Source organism: Rosa rugosa, chromosome 6, assembly GCF_958449725.1.
Source record: "Rosa rugosa chromosome 6, drRosRugo1.1, whole genome shotgun sequence".
In the NCBI taxonomy this organism is placed as follows: domain Eukaryota; kingdom Viridiplantae; phylum Streptophyta; class Magnoliopsida; order Rosales; family Rosaceae; genus Rosa; species Rosa rugosa.
Genome location: NC_084825.1, coordinates 20180514 through 20196911, shown reverse-complemented (window position 1 = coordinate 20196911; position 16398 = coordinate 20180514). Strand labels below are relative to the sequence as shown.

Genomic DNA, 16398 nt, shown 5'->3' with positions numbered 1-16398 from the left:
CGCATTGGTTAAACTCATCCTTTTTTTTTTTTTCAAGAAAAATTATTTTCTTCTCGTCTTTGTGAAATTACATTTTCCTTTCTAAACAGTTTATAGAGTACACATGATGGGGCAGAGAATGGTAAGATCAATATTGAGGCATGCTTAGACTAAGAGTTTTCGCATTTTTTTTCCCTATTCTCTCTAAAGGAGAAAAGTGATTCCTTTGGAGTATGGAAGGAACCATTTACCCCTCTATTTTCCTTTCTGATATTTTGTTATATCCATCCCCAGATCCATTAACCCTAAAACTATTCATGTACTCTTATATCTCATATAGAGTTTAGCAACACAAAATATGATGTCACAGTTTGCCGATTCACCATGCCACCAATAACTTGAAACAAACAACAGTGTTTCAAGTTTCAACCAATACCAAATCAGATTGGTGTAATACCTGGTTCCGATTGGTGTAGTACCAAATAGAGAATTCGAACGTCACCAAAGGTCATGAACAATCGAACTTACTTATGAATTTCACTTTTCGATACAATTGGATTCAATCAAAAACAATTGTTTCAGCCTTAAGAAATTATGGATATTTTAGATAAAAAAAAGAAGTCAAAAACCATTAACCAAAGAGTTAGTATTCTTCTTAAATTGTAATATGAATGAGAAAATGAGAGAACAGAGAACTCAAAGTTATCAAACTATACCTCGATCGAATTTATCATTATAGCTCTATAAGATTTGCACATCAATGATTTTTCAAAGATTTTTTCTTCAACTATAGACGAGTTTTCATAAATGCATATAGAAATAGCAAACGTAGCAGTGATGCACAGGAGAAAGATCACGTCACAACATATATATATATATATATATATATATATATATATATATATATATATTTTTTTTTTTTTTTGAGTTAACGGCAAGTTAACATTGTGATGTGTCATCTGTTTTTTTTGTGTGGTCAAATGTGATGTGTCACATGTTAAAACCTTTAAATTATATGGAGCATGTAGATTTTATGAAATTTAAAATAAATTCATAACCTTCTCACTCTAGAGGAGCCGGATCCAAATGAGATTTAAATTTTCACACTTCTCTATTACTGGGTAATAGTTTAGCCTTTGCCCAAAAAAGAAAAGAAAAAAACATGGAAAGAAAGTCCATGTTGGACTAGGTTGCAATATTGAAAGAAGGCAAAAAAACGTTTCATTTTCCTGTACGCTTAAGAAGGCCAGTAGTTGAGACAAACCCCGGCAAGAATCAAGATCAATCTGGAATTTAAAATCAGAATCAGAATCAGAAGCAAAAACGTTGTCGTTGTATAGAGAGAGAGAGAGAGAGAGAGAGCAGAAGAAGAAGGATGATGGTGGAGGATCTTGGTGTGGAAGCCAAGGAAGCAGCGGTTCGCGAGGTTGCGAAGCTGTTGCCTCTGCCGGACCTCCTTCAGTCTATCGCTTCCATTAAGGCCGATTACATTGCTCTGCCAACAGGTTCTTATCACATTTTAGGGATTCAATCGCAACACTGTTATGCCTGGTGTTCATTCAATTGCTTCTGTTACTTTGCATGGCATCTCTAAATGTAGAAATCACTAGTGGAGAAGAATTTCTTCTTCATTTTTAGTGTAAATGCTAATATTACTTTACATGGAACTGTATCACTCTTCTACTTAAACTCATGTCTTTTCGGCACGGAGATTTTAGTCCATTTTTTCCTGTGATTTTTGTTGCAATTGCAGTACTATTATTGCTTAATTTGAAACATTGTATTTTGTCGTATATATGAACTGTTGATATCATCATGGGACTATAGGACACTGCTGATATCATCGTGCGAATTAGATAAGAGTGGTGTATAATTGACGGTTCTTGATCAATTGTATATGATTCTATGGCACTGTCTTAATCTTTTATGTTGGAGACCATGCTGATCTTGTGGATCCCTAGTGAGCTTGATGGCATAGGCCCGCCAATTTTTGGTAGAAAATAGCTTTATCGGTTTATGCTATTTTTTGCCATATGCTGCATATGTTGGAGGAGGCCAAAGAATGCATTAAAATTTATAATAGGGACATTAAAGCTTTGTTTAAAGTTTACTAAAATGGGTAGTTGAATTGAGAGAATGTTAAATTTGGTTGAGCAGTTGATGCATAAAATATGGCCTAGAGTGTATTCTGCTTGAAGTTTTTAGTTAATATATGTTTGCATCCGGGTGGGTCATCAGTTGGTGCTGTAGGCCTTTAATGACTCCAATGGACTTTATTTCTTCCCTGTCATGTTTCTTTATCTCTCATTTGTTGTATCAAAGGCTGCATCAGTGCAGATGCCCCCACTTTACAATGCTTCTTACAAGTTTAAACTATTTGACCGGGAAAGCCTGACCAGAGTTGAAAATGTTTGAGTGGATGAATGATACAATTAAGTGGATATGAGATCGACAACAAGAGAAAAAACAGCAACATACCAGAGAATTACACAAGTTGTAATTAGCTAGCTTCAGACAAAACACCCTAATGGGCATATGCTTTGACTACAGCTCCTCTCCAGTCCAGCAGAATATGACAAAGGCTGTAGTCGTTATTCTAACAAAACTGGTCGCCATAAAGCTGAAAAATATAGTAATATCTGTTACTTTATGCATTGTATCCATGTACTTATTTTTGTTTATAACAATATAAAAAGTTCCCATTTTAGTTCTTCACATTCTGGTTTGTGGGTTCATGACCCTTTTTTTTGTTCTCTCATGTTTTCCCCATTTAGAGTTGTTGAAATGCAAGAAATCCTTGACCAACAACTTGCTGAAGAAGCAGCTGAGGCTGAAGGAGGTGGTGCTATGGCATCAATTGCCAATCCTCGTAGAACTGCCAAGTAATTCTCTTGACGGGATTATCAGTTTTTTAACCTTAACAATTTATCATGTATGCATCGTCAAACTATATTACACCTGAATACATCTTATATACGTTAGCTTTCAATGTTGGTATGCAGAAAAACTACCACAGCAATAGCTTCTTCGAGAAATATGACACAGCAGAAACTGAATATACAAGGCAAAGGCTACAAGGACAAATGCTATGATCAAATTAGGAAGACTGTTGAAGGACGATTCAACAGGCTACTGACAGAGGTGCATTGAAAATAAAAACAGTTTTTCTAAGTGATGAAAGATAAATATTCTGACATGTGTACTTATCTTATTCTTACTTTAATTTATGGTGCAGCTTTGTTTCGAGGATCTTAAAGCAGCACTAGAGGAAGCTCGAACAGTACGGACAGTTGACTACTAAGCTTGATTATAGATAAAAGTTTTATCGTTTTTTGTGTGGTCTGAAATCAAAATATACCATTTTTAATATTTCAGATTGGAGAAGAGCTTGGAGATATATACGACCATGTAGCCCCTTGTTTTCCCCCCAGGTTTGCTCTTTCTATTTTCATTGGTTTATAATGTTTGAGCCAATACATCTATTTGTCTTCTTATTTAGGTGTAAACTTCCCACTATTTCCTTATCTCAGATGCTGAAAGGCTCTGACTGCTCTAGGATAGAGTGGTTGTTATTAGAATCAATATTCACCAAGCTTTATGATTGAGATAAAACGTCTAGGTTAATATCCTTTTGCAATCTTTGTCTACCCCTTGGTAATTTCTAAATACTTCTTAATTTCGATATCAGGGATATTTCCATGGTTTGGTAGTAGTAACAGTAGGGTAGTGTTACTAAGAAGAGTCTTATGGAAAGTTGAATTTTGCTATTTCTTGCACAGCACCTTGGTTTCTGCTCAAGCTCATTGCTAAAAGAATGTTAATATGTGGATTACTCTGTAAAATTTGATGAAAGAAATCTTCTTCACACTAATATTTTGAGTAAGTTACCAATTAGGAATAAGAGGTGTACAGTTTCTCAGTTGGGGAAATGAAACGGGACAGTTCTATAGTTTGTTCTAATGTATATTTTGTTCTACTCGAGCTATGCCTCTCTGTAAAGGATTTTTCGGTCATGTATTGCTTAGCCCAATATATAACTTTCAACAGCAAAACAGAAGACTAGAGGAGCAATCATACTTATATGAATGCCAGAATGCCACACGTTTCTTTTGCTATCTAGGTCTGCAATTGTTATAAAGTTAACTTTCTGTTGCTGCATGAACTAGTTTATTGTCGTAGTGCATCTCTGTTAGACTACTACTGCACTGACCCAATAGTGTATGCGAACTAGTACACATAACAACCACCTCACCTGCAGTTCCATCTTCTGGCAGAGACAACAGAAAACAGATGTTTAGTCTTATTTTACACACAATTAGCCATGGTGTCTTGGTTATATGGTCTAATTAACACCGTGGTGGTCATGGGTTCAAATCTCACTGGTATCATGGGATAGGTGGTGTGGGGATACATAAAAAAATAAAATAAAATAAAATAGAAGGGGAATGAGAGGCTTAGGTTGGCAGGGAATAAGTCAACATTATGTATCAAGCTTACATATTTGCTCCCATGGGTCTAGACTCTAGAGCATTCTGGAAAGTGTGCATGCGGGAATACATCTGCACATACTCGAGATTAAATTGGAAAGTATTTAGTTTAGATCAACTCTCTTAAATAAATATACCATTCATTTGATGGAAAATTTTATGTTGGCAGATATGAAATATTCCAACTCATGGTCAATCTGTATACCGAGAGATTTGTTCAAATGCTTTGACTCCTCAGTGACAGGGCAAATGAAATGACGAACATAGAGATCTTAAAGGTCTTTCCTGATTTCTTATTTGTTTGAAACTTGCATTTCACAATCATAACAATTTAGCTTTGTTTGAGAACCATCATTTTGCATTTTTTTTTGGTTGGCATCCGTGTGTGTTCTACAATAGAAAACTTCTACTAAATATAAACAATATCTGGCTGACTGGTGAATTATTAGCTTAGCCATACTCAGATGTTTTTAAGTTACCTCTTCCCAAAAACAATTCATATTCTGCACTGTTGCTTACAAACATGTTTACCCAAAGTTGAATGCTGCTCAATGCTCTTTTTTAGGCTGGTTTGGTGCAGTTGATCTTACTTGTCTGTTTCTATAACTTCTCTATCTTATTTTTCTCTGGACTCTTTGTATTATGCTTATGATTCATCAATAAAAAGCTATTCTTTTTAACTAGGGTTTAGGTTTCAATAGCATACATCCTTAATCACAATAACAAATCATCTCACACATTTAAACAAAATAAAAATCACTCATTCTAACTTAAATCCTAATCACAGTTTACTTGTAAAGTTTTAATCTCCGAAGCTCCCTTGGAAGCTGGAGACATACTATTGTAGCATTAAAATATAGTTAAGAAATAAAAAAAAACCAATTTGTTTTGCTAGTGCAGGGTTACATGAGCCATCATTATCTTCGATATATCTTGGTAGAAACGTCTTTAATTTTAAATTGACAAATTGTTAGGTATCAAATTGACTCTACACATCTCAAGGATGTTAGCATCAAACGCTTACCAACTAGATGGCACCGTGTTTCTCCAAAACATCACGTCTTTATGTGTGTCATAACAATAATGGGACGTGTACAATTTGACATGCCTCAAAACTACACATCTTGACCGCCTCATCAACATGGCAAGCCCATTAACAATTTCGGCCTCAAAACAGCAGACATGGTGCTTTTTAAATGGCTCTTCTCACTGCAGACATTTCTATTGTTTGGACAGTGGTCCCTGGCAAAATTTGAGAGTTATAAACTAAAGCAGTACATGGCTTCTACACCCTAAAGTTCTCAGTGTTTCCATAAAACTTGACAAAAGTGAGCCCTGCCATTGGCTGTTTAAACAGCAGTGTCCGCTTGCGGATATTCAACTTACTCTCTCTCTCTCTCTCTCTCTCTCTATATATATATATATATATATATATATATATATATATATCTGTGTGTGTGTGCGCGCCCGCGCGCGTCAGGGAGCTTTCAGTGTTGAAAAGAGTGGAATTTTTTTTTGACTAGAGCAGAGCATAGAAGAGGGGACTGACATATTAGCAATGGACGATGATCATTCTTAGATGCACTAATCCATCCTGATCTGTGTGTGTGTGGGCTTGAAGTTAGGGAGCTTTCAGTGTTGAAAAGAGTGGAATTATTTTTGACTAGAGCAGAGCATAGAAGAGGGGACTGACATATTAGCAATGGACGATGATCATTCTTAGATGCACTAATACATCCTGATCTAATGCAAATCTGATTACAGCAGGAATAGACAGGATATTAGATTACAGCCCTAGGCAAAGTAGGAAACTAAACATTCTAAACATGGGATGCTAATTGCCAAGTACTTTTGTTTTCAGCAGGTTTCATGTGCTTTTTAATCATTTTATGCTACATTTTCTTGAAGTTTGTTTTGGTTTGATTTCATAATCACCTTCTGAAGTATTTTTTGCTTCTAACTGTCCTTGTAATGAAGCTTCATCTTACAATTTTAAATTTCCTAGTTTCAGTTTATTCTCCTGACTTCTTTCTTCTTTTTTGCAATTAGGTAACTGGTTGGGTAGTTGAATACCAAGAAAATCTGATTGGGCTTGGTGTCGATGAATCTCTTGCTCAAGTATGTTCTGAGAGTGGTTCCATGGATCCCCTAATGAATTCCTATGTTGAGAGAATGCAAGCTACGACAAGGGTAACAATATCTACCTACAGTCTTTTTGTACTGTGTTTTATGTATATGGGAAAAATATTGACGTCTTACAATACTTTTGCAAATTGTATCTTCAAGAAATGGTACTTGAATATCTTGGAGGCTGATAAGGTACAACCACCGAAGAAAACAGAAGATGGGAAGCTATATACACCAGCTGCTGTTGATTTATTCAGGATCCTTGGAGAGCAAGTGCAAATTGTTCGCGACAATAGCACGGATCTCATGCTCTACAGAATTGCTTTAGCAATTATCCAGGTTCTTTTGGTTTTGGCTGTCATAGAAATAAATACTCAAGTATCACTATAGTGAGATTTATCTAGATAAAGTGCACTTAATAGCATTAATTAGAAGAAATTAGTTCTTTTTAACTCCTCTGGAACATGACTTTTATAGTATAATGAAGCTATCATTTCTTACATACTTGCTATCATTCATTTCTGACTCTGGAGTTTCTGATTGTCCTTCTCTTCTCTTTTCTTACATACTTGCTGTATGTATCAATTGGTACCAGAGAAAATAGTGGCCACCATTATTTAACTTATATCATTAATCAGGTAATGATTGACTTTCAAGCTGCTGAAAGGCAGAGACTTGAGGAACCTGCTTCAGAAGTTGGTTTGGAACCCTTATGTGCAATGGTTTGTGCATCTCTTACACATTATCCTCTATCTGTGTATTGATGATTGGATGCAAAGTAATTATGGGTTTTGGTTTCATAATTGTATGCAGATTAACAACAATCTGCGCTGCTATGATCTCGCAATGGAGCTAAGTAATAGCACTTTGGAAGATCTTCCACAAAATTATGCTGAGCAGGTTATGCCATATCCAGCTTAGTTCTTATTATTTTCCCCCTGTTTCTTTGTTTTCAATCATTCTATTTGGAAATTATATTGTGTCCAGGACTTGAGTATGTTTCTTTAGTATCCTTAGCTAATCTCCCGAGTTTGTTCTTGTTAGGTTTCAGTGAGTTAATGAGTTTTATTAATTTGCTTCTACTTGAGATTTCATGAAAAGAACAAAAATTGAAAAAGAAAAAACATCAGAGGGCTGTCGGAGATTATAATGAACTATCTCAATTTTTCCTTTCCATTTTCACAGGTTAACTTTGAAGATACATGCAAAGGTTTCCTAGAGGTTGCAAAGGTTATTTGAAGGATGAAATGTGCTTTCTTTCTAGGTGCAAAGTCTTGTATATTTTTGTATTCATATGTTCTAGACATCTTGTGCTACATTGTTGTGTGGAATGTGATATTTATCAAGATAAAGTCCCATCCCTCATTAAAATCTATAGTTTCTATGTGCATATTTGATGGCATGATAGAACACAAATGTTATACTTTCTTTTCAGCGCATTAAACTGATGCAGCAGAGAGCAACAGTAGGTGAGAGTATGATTTGGGTGGGTTTGGGAGTGTTGAGAGAATAAGAAAGCAGAATGATTTTAGAAGAAACAGAGGGTTCTTAGCTGTAGAAGGGAGAAATAGAGCGAGGAAGGTAAGGGGAGAGAGAAACCAAGGCACAAGCCTTCAAAAAAGATTTAATTTTAATTCATTCCAATCTGATTTGGCTTACAATAGATAACCATATTTATAGGCTCCAAACACAACCCTTAGACTCCTAGCACACCAAAAGACTACTAGAGACTTATTAATAATAAGACTCTTCAATACTTATTAAATAGACATAAAGACACACTCAAGACCCTTGAATACTCACCCTAAGATTTTAATACTCTTAAAAGCACTAGGCTCATAATTATTCTACATAAAACTGAAAATTAACCTGACAAGACCCTTAGACTACCATGGAGACTTTCCTTTGGACCAAAATGGGGTGGGCTTAATCTTAGGTTTCCAAAGCGGATATGTCTTTTCTAACCAAGTCATTGCTGCTGCATTAATTCTCCCCCTCTGAAAAGAACTCGACTCAGTCGAGTTTGGAATTGGACCAAGTATAGAATCATCACTTTCAGTCTGTTTAAGGAGGAACGTGCCAGCTGTCTTCTTGAGCTTTATGGTTGACAAAACTTTAGTTGGTACCAATTTGAACTCAGAACTTCCATCTTTGAAGGAATATGTGTTGTTATAGCCACAGTGCTGTACCTTCTTATCATATAACCATGGTCGACCCAGAAGAATATGACACACTTTCATGGGCAGCACATCACAGGTCACGCTGTCAACCAATTTCCCAATAGAGTATGTCACCAAACAACGATCATTGACCTTGAGATTTGTGTTATTTACCCATGCCACCTTGTAAGGACTTGGATGTGGTTCGGTAGGCAACCCAAGCTTGAGAACAGCTTCCTCAGAAATGACATTAGAGCAACTCCCTCCATCTATAACTAGGGTACACAACTGACCATTGCACCGAACACGGGTCTGGAAAATGTTACTCCTTCGCCAATCTTCCTCATGCTCTTTTTGCGTAGTGAGTGTTTGGACCCAAAATGAACATTTTGGCCTGACAAGGCACGTTTTGGAGAAATTGAGCCAATGTCAGTGGCTCAAGCTATATATTGTCGACAAGTTCGAAATATATATTTAGAGGCTAAATAAAGCCTATTATGGAAGCATGGAAGCATGGAAACATGAAAAGTCAACTTTAGCACATTTTCCTACTTCGGCTAGGAGAAACCGAGCTAAACAAGGAAGGAGGGGCGGTAGACTGACCAAATGAACTTGAAATGAGCTGAAACTCTGCAGATCCATTCTAGACAGCCCAAGGATAATTTCTTATGAAGAGTGCCAGAGATTTTTTTTGAGTGGAAGGCCTTCAAACAATCAGTCCAATTTTCTACAGAAGCAAAACTGGAAAACTGGACCTGTAAGAGGTCCAGCAGCGTTTCCGGCCCAACCACTATATGAAAAGCTCTGAAATTTGACCAGGGTGATCTACACTCATAGTGGAACATTTGTTATGAAGAGGTCACGGTCAAAATCAGAATTCTTGTTGGAGAAATAATTGAAGGAATAAAGGGGCAGAAACTGACCTAAAACCAGCTCAATATTCACATGTTCATGTTTCCTACCCACATGAAGAAAGCTAGATGCTTTTCTTCTTTTCCTTGGATATATTTTTCAAGACAATCTCTTTAATAGATCATCATCACTTCCATGTTTTTGCACCTTCATGCCTTGCTTTCATTTCATCATTTCTCTATCTTTTCCATATTTTACAAATCACTTTCATACTCCACTTTCATTATTTTTCTTCCACTCATCATTTCACTCTTCTTTTTCTTCCCTATATAAACACCTTCTCTTCTCATTCTAAAACACCCATTCACATACAACAACAACATCTCTAAGATGATCTAAGTTCTCTCTAGAGCAAACCTCTCTAAGAGCAACTCCTCTCCCTCTCTTTCTCTTTCTCTTACCGGTGATCACATTCCTAGTCCTAGTCTTCTCAGAAGCCGACTTTCAGTGCCACCAAACCCTCTGTCAACGTGCTTCGGTCCTAGTCTCCTCGGGAGCCGACGGTAGTGCCGCGACCACAACGGTTACAGAACCAGCCAAGCAAGGGTAACGCCCTAGCAACCCAGCCAAGCTAAAGTCACGCTTTAGCAAGATCTCAACATTTCCCGGTGATGTCGCTCTGCTCGATCTACAATATTGAGTATCGATTGTGTTAACAAGAAGAAACTTCAGCAAAGTCCTCACCACGAGGCACAAAGAATCCCGCGACGAGGTTGGTGCTCTCCTCGTCTACAATCGCTTGATAGAAGTCAGGTCAAGGGACACCCCCGACGACCGCACCCGAACGGTGCTGGCACGCCCGCGCAAGAAAAGACACTGTTGACCAGCTGCAGCAAAATTGGAGCCAAACAGTGAGAACCGGACGTAGTACTAAGCATGGGTCATACACTTCTACCTCCATCTCTTGCTCAGCTTGCAATTCAACAACTTCATTTGCCTTTTGTTCAGGGTTGGCGGATGCAATAGGATCTTCCTTATCTGCAAAAGCAACTAACCGATTTGGGCATTGTCCCATCAAGTGTCCAAAGCCTTTACATTTCCAGCATCTAATTTCATTCCTCGTATTAGAGGCAGGACCAGCAGCCTTTTGTGCACTCTTAAGAGTAGAACTCACTAACTGGTTGGAAAATGAGGAACCACCATGAGTTTTCTCATCTGAATCGCTAGTTGTAGATGTGAATCCTCCAGAAGATTTGTCAAGTGTCTTCCCTTTGTTTGAAATTGACATGGACGATTTCTTCTTATATTCTTCCTCCATTTGGTATGCAATCTGGACAGCATCATTCATAGTATAAATTCGACTTGCTGCTAATCCCGAAGAAATATGAGGATTCAAGCCCTTGCGGTACATCGATATCATGATGTCTTCATTCCATGGAAAATCTGATTTTGCAGCCAAACTAAGGAACTTATTTGTATACTCTTCCACTGATAGGCTTCCTTGCACCAATTCTACGAACTGCAGGTGTACCCGTTGCTTGTAATTAGGTGGCACAAAGAAACGTGTCAAAGTCACCTTCATGTCTTCCCAAGTTCTAGTCACCACAAAATGAGTTTGTTGGTATTTTTCCCACCAAACTCTAGCTGTCCCCTTCAATTTAGCTTCTGCAAAAGAGATTTTTCGCTCCTCTGCCAACTGGTGCCATTTGAAGTAACTTTCCAAACTATGTAGCCAATCAAGGAACACCTCAGGATTGCTGTCTCCATTAAAATCAGTAACATCCAGTTTCACACCCTTTTCTGAACCAAATTGTCTTGAGTCTTCGTGCCTAGAATCTGAAAATGAATTCCGGCCTATGCTTCTTTCACCATCTTTTGACTTCTCCTTAACCAAAGCAGACATAGATTGAAAACCATGTTCCAAGGAATTCAATTTTTCAAGCACCTCTTTGAACATCTTCTTATAACCTTCAGATTCTTGAGACAAACTGTCCACTTTGGATGAAAGCTCTGCGTTGGTAACCATTGTAGATCTAAGTGTAGGGATATGAATGAGCAGTTAGGATGTTTTGCTCTGATACCAAAACTGATGCAGCAGAGAGCAACAGTAGGTGAGAGTATGATTTGGGTGGGTTTGGGAGTGTTGAGAGAATAAGAAAGCAGAATGATTTTAGAAGAAACAGAGGGTTCTTAGCTGTAGAAGGGAGAAATAGAGCGAGGAAGGTAAGGGGAGAGAGAAACCAAGGCACAAGCCTTCAAAAAAGATTTAATTTTAATTCATTCCAATCTGATTTGGCTTACAATAGATAACCATATTTATAGGCTCCAAACACAACCCTTAGACTCCTAGCACACCAAAAGACTACTAGAGACTTATTAATAATAAGACTCTTCAATACTTATTAAATAGACATAAAGACACACTCAAGACCCTTGAATACTCACCCTAAGATTTTAATACTCTTAAAAGCACTAGGCTCATAATTATTCTACATAAAACTGAAAATTAACCTGACAAGACCCTTAGACTACCATGGAGACTTTCCTTTGGACCAAAATGGGGTGGGCTTAATCTTAGGTTTCCAAAGCGGATATGTCTTTTCTAACCAAGTCATTGCTGCTGCATTATAAACAATCACTCAGAACAACTATGTATGTTGTTAGATGTTTGTATTGATAGCTAGTGGTATGTTAGCATATGTGATGAATCTTTAAATACCTCTTTGATGATAGGAAGCTGTGCATCAAACTGTCAGTGTTATCTTTGAAGATCCCGGAGTGCAGGATTTACTTGTGAAGCTTTATCAGAAGGGTAAGGTAATTTACTTGCTGTTCTCATGGTAGTTTTATCGAATAATCTATATTATTCTCACTCTCCCTCTCTCCCTGGTGTCTGTGCACACAAGCTGTTTACTTTTTTCTCTTGTTGTTTGGAGTGACCAATCTGGTGATGAAAACCATCAATCTATATGCTAAGGCAGAAGGGAAGTAGTGGTTAAAGTTTCAAACCCAAAGAACGTCCTCGGTTAAACCAAACAACTATGATAAGAGAGTTTGATAGAAAAGGAGTAAAATAGGTAAAGGAATTAGACAAAATAAAAAGTTTAAGAAGCGAATTTTTCTCAACACCACGTTCTCTCTCATCTTGTAATTGGATATCCCTTAAAAAAAAAAAAAATCAGATTTTTCTCTATTTCATTTTTTTCTTATTTTCCGCAGCAATTTGACCATCTATAGAAACATTTTTTTTATCCATATATAAAGCAAAAAATGCCAATGGACAAGCTTGTTGCAAGAGACAGGTCATTTAACACGAAGTGAGAGTTTGTTCAGTGTATTGTTAAAGAACAGTTGGGGCATTATGATGCCAAGAAAATAGTTTAAGGAATGTAAAAAGGTCACGGGGGAGACTTACATATATGTTGCTAATATCTTCCACTGAATTTGTAACTGATTTCATTTGCAAGAAAATCAATTACAAATCAGTGGAAGATTCACTATTAAGTAAGACGTGTACTCTTTCATGCTCTTTGCCAGAAAAGAATAGTCTTTTATGAAAGCATTTGCTGATTTCTTGGTATACCAATCTTTCTTGAAGTTTCTGATTATGTCTAGGTGTACATTTAGTATTTACATTATGTGGTATGTAAGATCTCCGTTTTTAACTTTTTTCTCCTTCATTTTCAGAGTGGTCTGAGGGACAGATTACTGAGTATCTTGTTGCAACATTTGGTGATTATTTTACAGATGTAAAGATGTAAGTTTTTTTCTTTGAGACAGTGAAACAAAGTTAATGCTTTTCAGTGAATTGAATGTGAAGCTAGAATTTATGTACATGCTGGAGAACATTATTTTATCCATTCTTCATCCTCTTGTTGGTAAGAAATTAGGATTTTGCGGCAGATGGTGTGAATAAAACCTGATTCCTGGTCTTGTTTATCTCCGTGCATTTAATTCATGTGCTGTTTGGTGTATGCTGATGCTGAATGAATACACATACTGCTTTCTTCTGATTAAAATCAAAGTAAATGAGAACACATATATACTGAGTAAAATTAAGATTTGGATCCATTTGAAGTTCTGACCATCGGTCAGAGAAACGGACAAAGGGATCTTGTAGGATTCCCAAGAAATTCTTCGTTTTCTTCCTGAATTCATCTGCTTCACATTTCCTGACTGGCTAGAATATTGAGGAATGTCCAGAAAGGCATTTAGGGAATCGGTCTGGCCCTATCTCTGTTCTTCCGCTTGAAGAAAAAAGGATCCCAAAGAATGGATCTTTCTTTTTGTCCTGGAATCTCTCTTTGATTCATAAATGTGTGATATTCTGAATCCTCATTACTTATGGAATCAAAATGATTTCTGAATTGATCAGAGGATCCTTTTTAATTACTATTCCTATGCTAAATGAGAACTCAAACTCCTCCTGCATTTTCCTTTTTGGTTTAGAAAACATGGGGTCTGTTTGGTAATACTTTCAAATTTTGTTTTAGTTAGAGATGGAGGGAAATATATAGGAGAAAGGTGGGAGGGAGGCGGGGGGATAAATAAAAGAAGAATCTATATATTTTAGTTATCATTTAATGTGCCATTCTGTCTTCTTTCTTCTCCCTCCCTGCATCTTTAACCAAAAGTAGAAAATTAACCTCCGAAAATGAAAATGTTGCCGAACGTACCGTTAGTAATTTGTGATTGACAAGTCCTTTGTTTAATAATTTTTTTTTTTTGGTCTTTTGTTTGTTTGTTTTCTATATGAGAATTAGTTGTCCATATAGTTTGACATGCATTCATAACTTGGTTAAAAACTTGAATAGAAGGGGTTAGTAGAAAGATCTTGACATAAGGAGCTTATGTGATAAAGGCTTGGACAAGTGTCGGACACCCTTTAAATATAATCTCTTATTTCTATTGATAATGTCAAATTAACTGCAGATTCTGTGTACTACAAACAAGACTAGTGCTTATATAGAGAACTAACCAAGGAGGGTAGTAAAAAATGTCAGGCCTATGGTTTGCACCCATGTGGTCTGGGGAATTACCCAAAATAGCAACCAAAGTTTATGCACAGCTGTGGTTTATGTACGGGTTTTCCACTTACACATGTCTATTTTTACTCGTAATTACTGTCAGAAATAAGTTTGCTGTGATTTAGTCACAGTTCTTTTAATCTTATACGTGGACCCTAAAGTGAAAGACTAATGCCTTTCTTGGTTGTACTGCTCTGTATTTAAGGTATATTGAAGAAAGATCATTTAGGAGATTTGTTGAGGAAACTGTTGTTGTTTATGTTGATCATCTTCTCACACAGGTTTTATTTCTGATGGATAACTGCCTTCAAAAATTGGGTTTGCACAGCTTGTAGAATGGATTTCTCCATCCAATCTTCTGTTAATTGTATTATTGATGCTTCTGTTTGCAGAAAAACTACATCAAGGAAGAGACCATTGAAAGGATGAGATTAGATGAAGAGGTTCTCATGGACATTTTTAGGGAGTATTTAAGTGTTTCTGTACGTTCTGATCCTTGTTCTTTTATGTTTGTCGAAATATTGTAATCCTGTAATTTCTTTATTTTATAATATTGTATTTTCCATTTACTGGAGTCCATTGTTCTTAATGCTTTCTCATCTTAATTTCTTGAAATTGGCTGCAGAAAGTGGAAAGCAGAGTCACAATACTGAGTGATTTGAGAGAACTTGCTTCAGCAGAGAGCCTGGATACATTCACACTGATTTACACAAATATTCTCGAACATCAACCTGATTGTCCGGTAAATATTAGAAACAATATCCTCCGCTAAAATAGATCTGGTTCAACTTAAATTTCAAGTATAGTTTAGCTTTCCACTGCAAATAAATGTATGTCCACTAGCTAAATCAGTTGCAGACAATATTGAGTTTTATTCCAGTATTTTGCTTTTGTGGATGTCAAGGAAAGTAATGTACGGTAAATCTGTATTTTCTCTTGCACAAATTTTGGTCCAAGGTAGTCATCCTCTTGATCTCTCCTTATTGCAGCCTGAGGTTGTTGAGAAGCTTGTTGCACTGCAAGAAGGCATACCGCGAAAGGATGCCAAGGAGGTATGTGCAACTGATGAATTTTATTTTCACTTATTTTCCTCTCAAATATAGGTGAATGGAAGTCTCGTTTCCCATGTCTTAGAAAATTTATTTCATGATAATCAGTAGAATATTACTCACTAAGGTAATTTATATGCCAAACAGGTTGTACAAGAGTGCAAAGAGATATATGAGAATTCTCGCGCCAATGGAAACCCTGCCAAAGCAGGTTTTGTATTTCCAAGAGTTAAGTGCTTATCGTCTGCCAAGGCATCGATATGGCGAAAGCTAACTAAGTTCCTACTAGAAGTGGAACACCGATACTTATGCTTGTTTTAGGAAGATCGCTGCCAATCATGTGTTTTTGCAATCTTCATGGTTAAATATTCTTAGTCGTTTTATTATTTGCAAAGTTGGCTACTTTTCCCCTAATATATATTATTTATTTATTCATTTCAACATAAATCTTGTGAATTTTTCATTGTTCTCTCTTCAGGAAGCATAATCTAAGTTTATTCTAAAAAATTCGTTCCTTGATAGGTCCCATTTTATTCGATTGTCAACTGAGTTTTATATGATGGTTTATTTCCCTCCAGTTCGCTAAAGCGTGGCTCATTTATAGCTAAATGAAATATGCACGTATAAATAAGGGGGATTGAACGTAACCAAAAGAACAAGAGTACCATTCCAATCTCTTAACTGAGAGTCATAGAAACAATTAGAACTCTTGAATTTA

At 36.6% G+C, this 16398-nt stretch overlaps 1 pseudogene; it reads left to right on the top strand.

Moving 5' to 3' along the window:
* The first annotated feature begins 1218 nt into the window (after positions 1 to 1218).
* On the top strand, positions 1219 to 16151 carry LOC133718709 (exocyst complex component SEC6-like; annotated as a pseudogene).
* Positions 16152 to 16398: the final 247 nt, after the last annotated feature.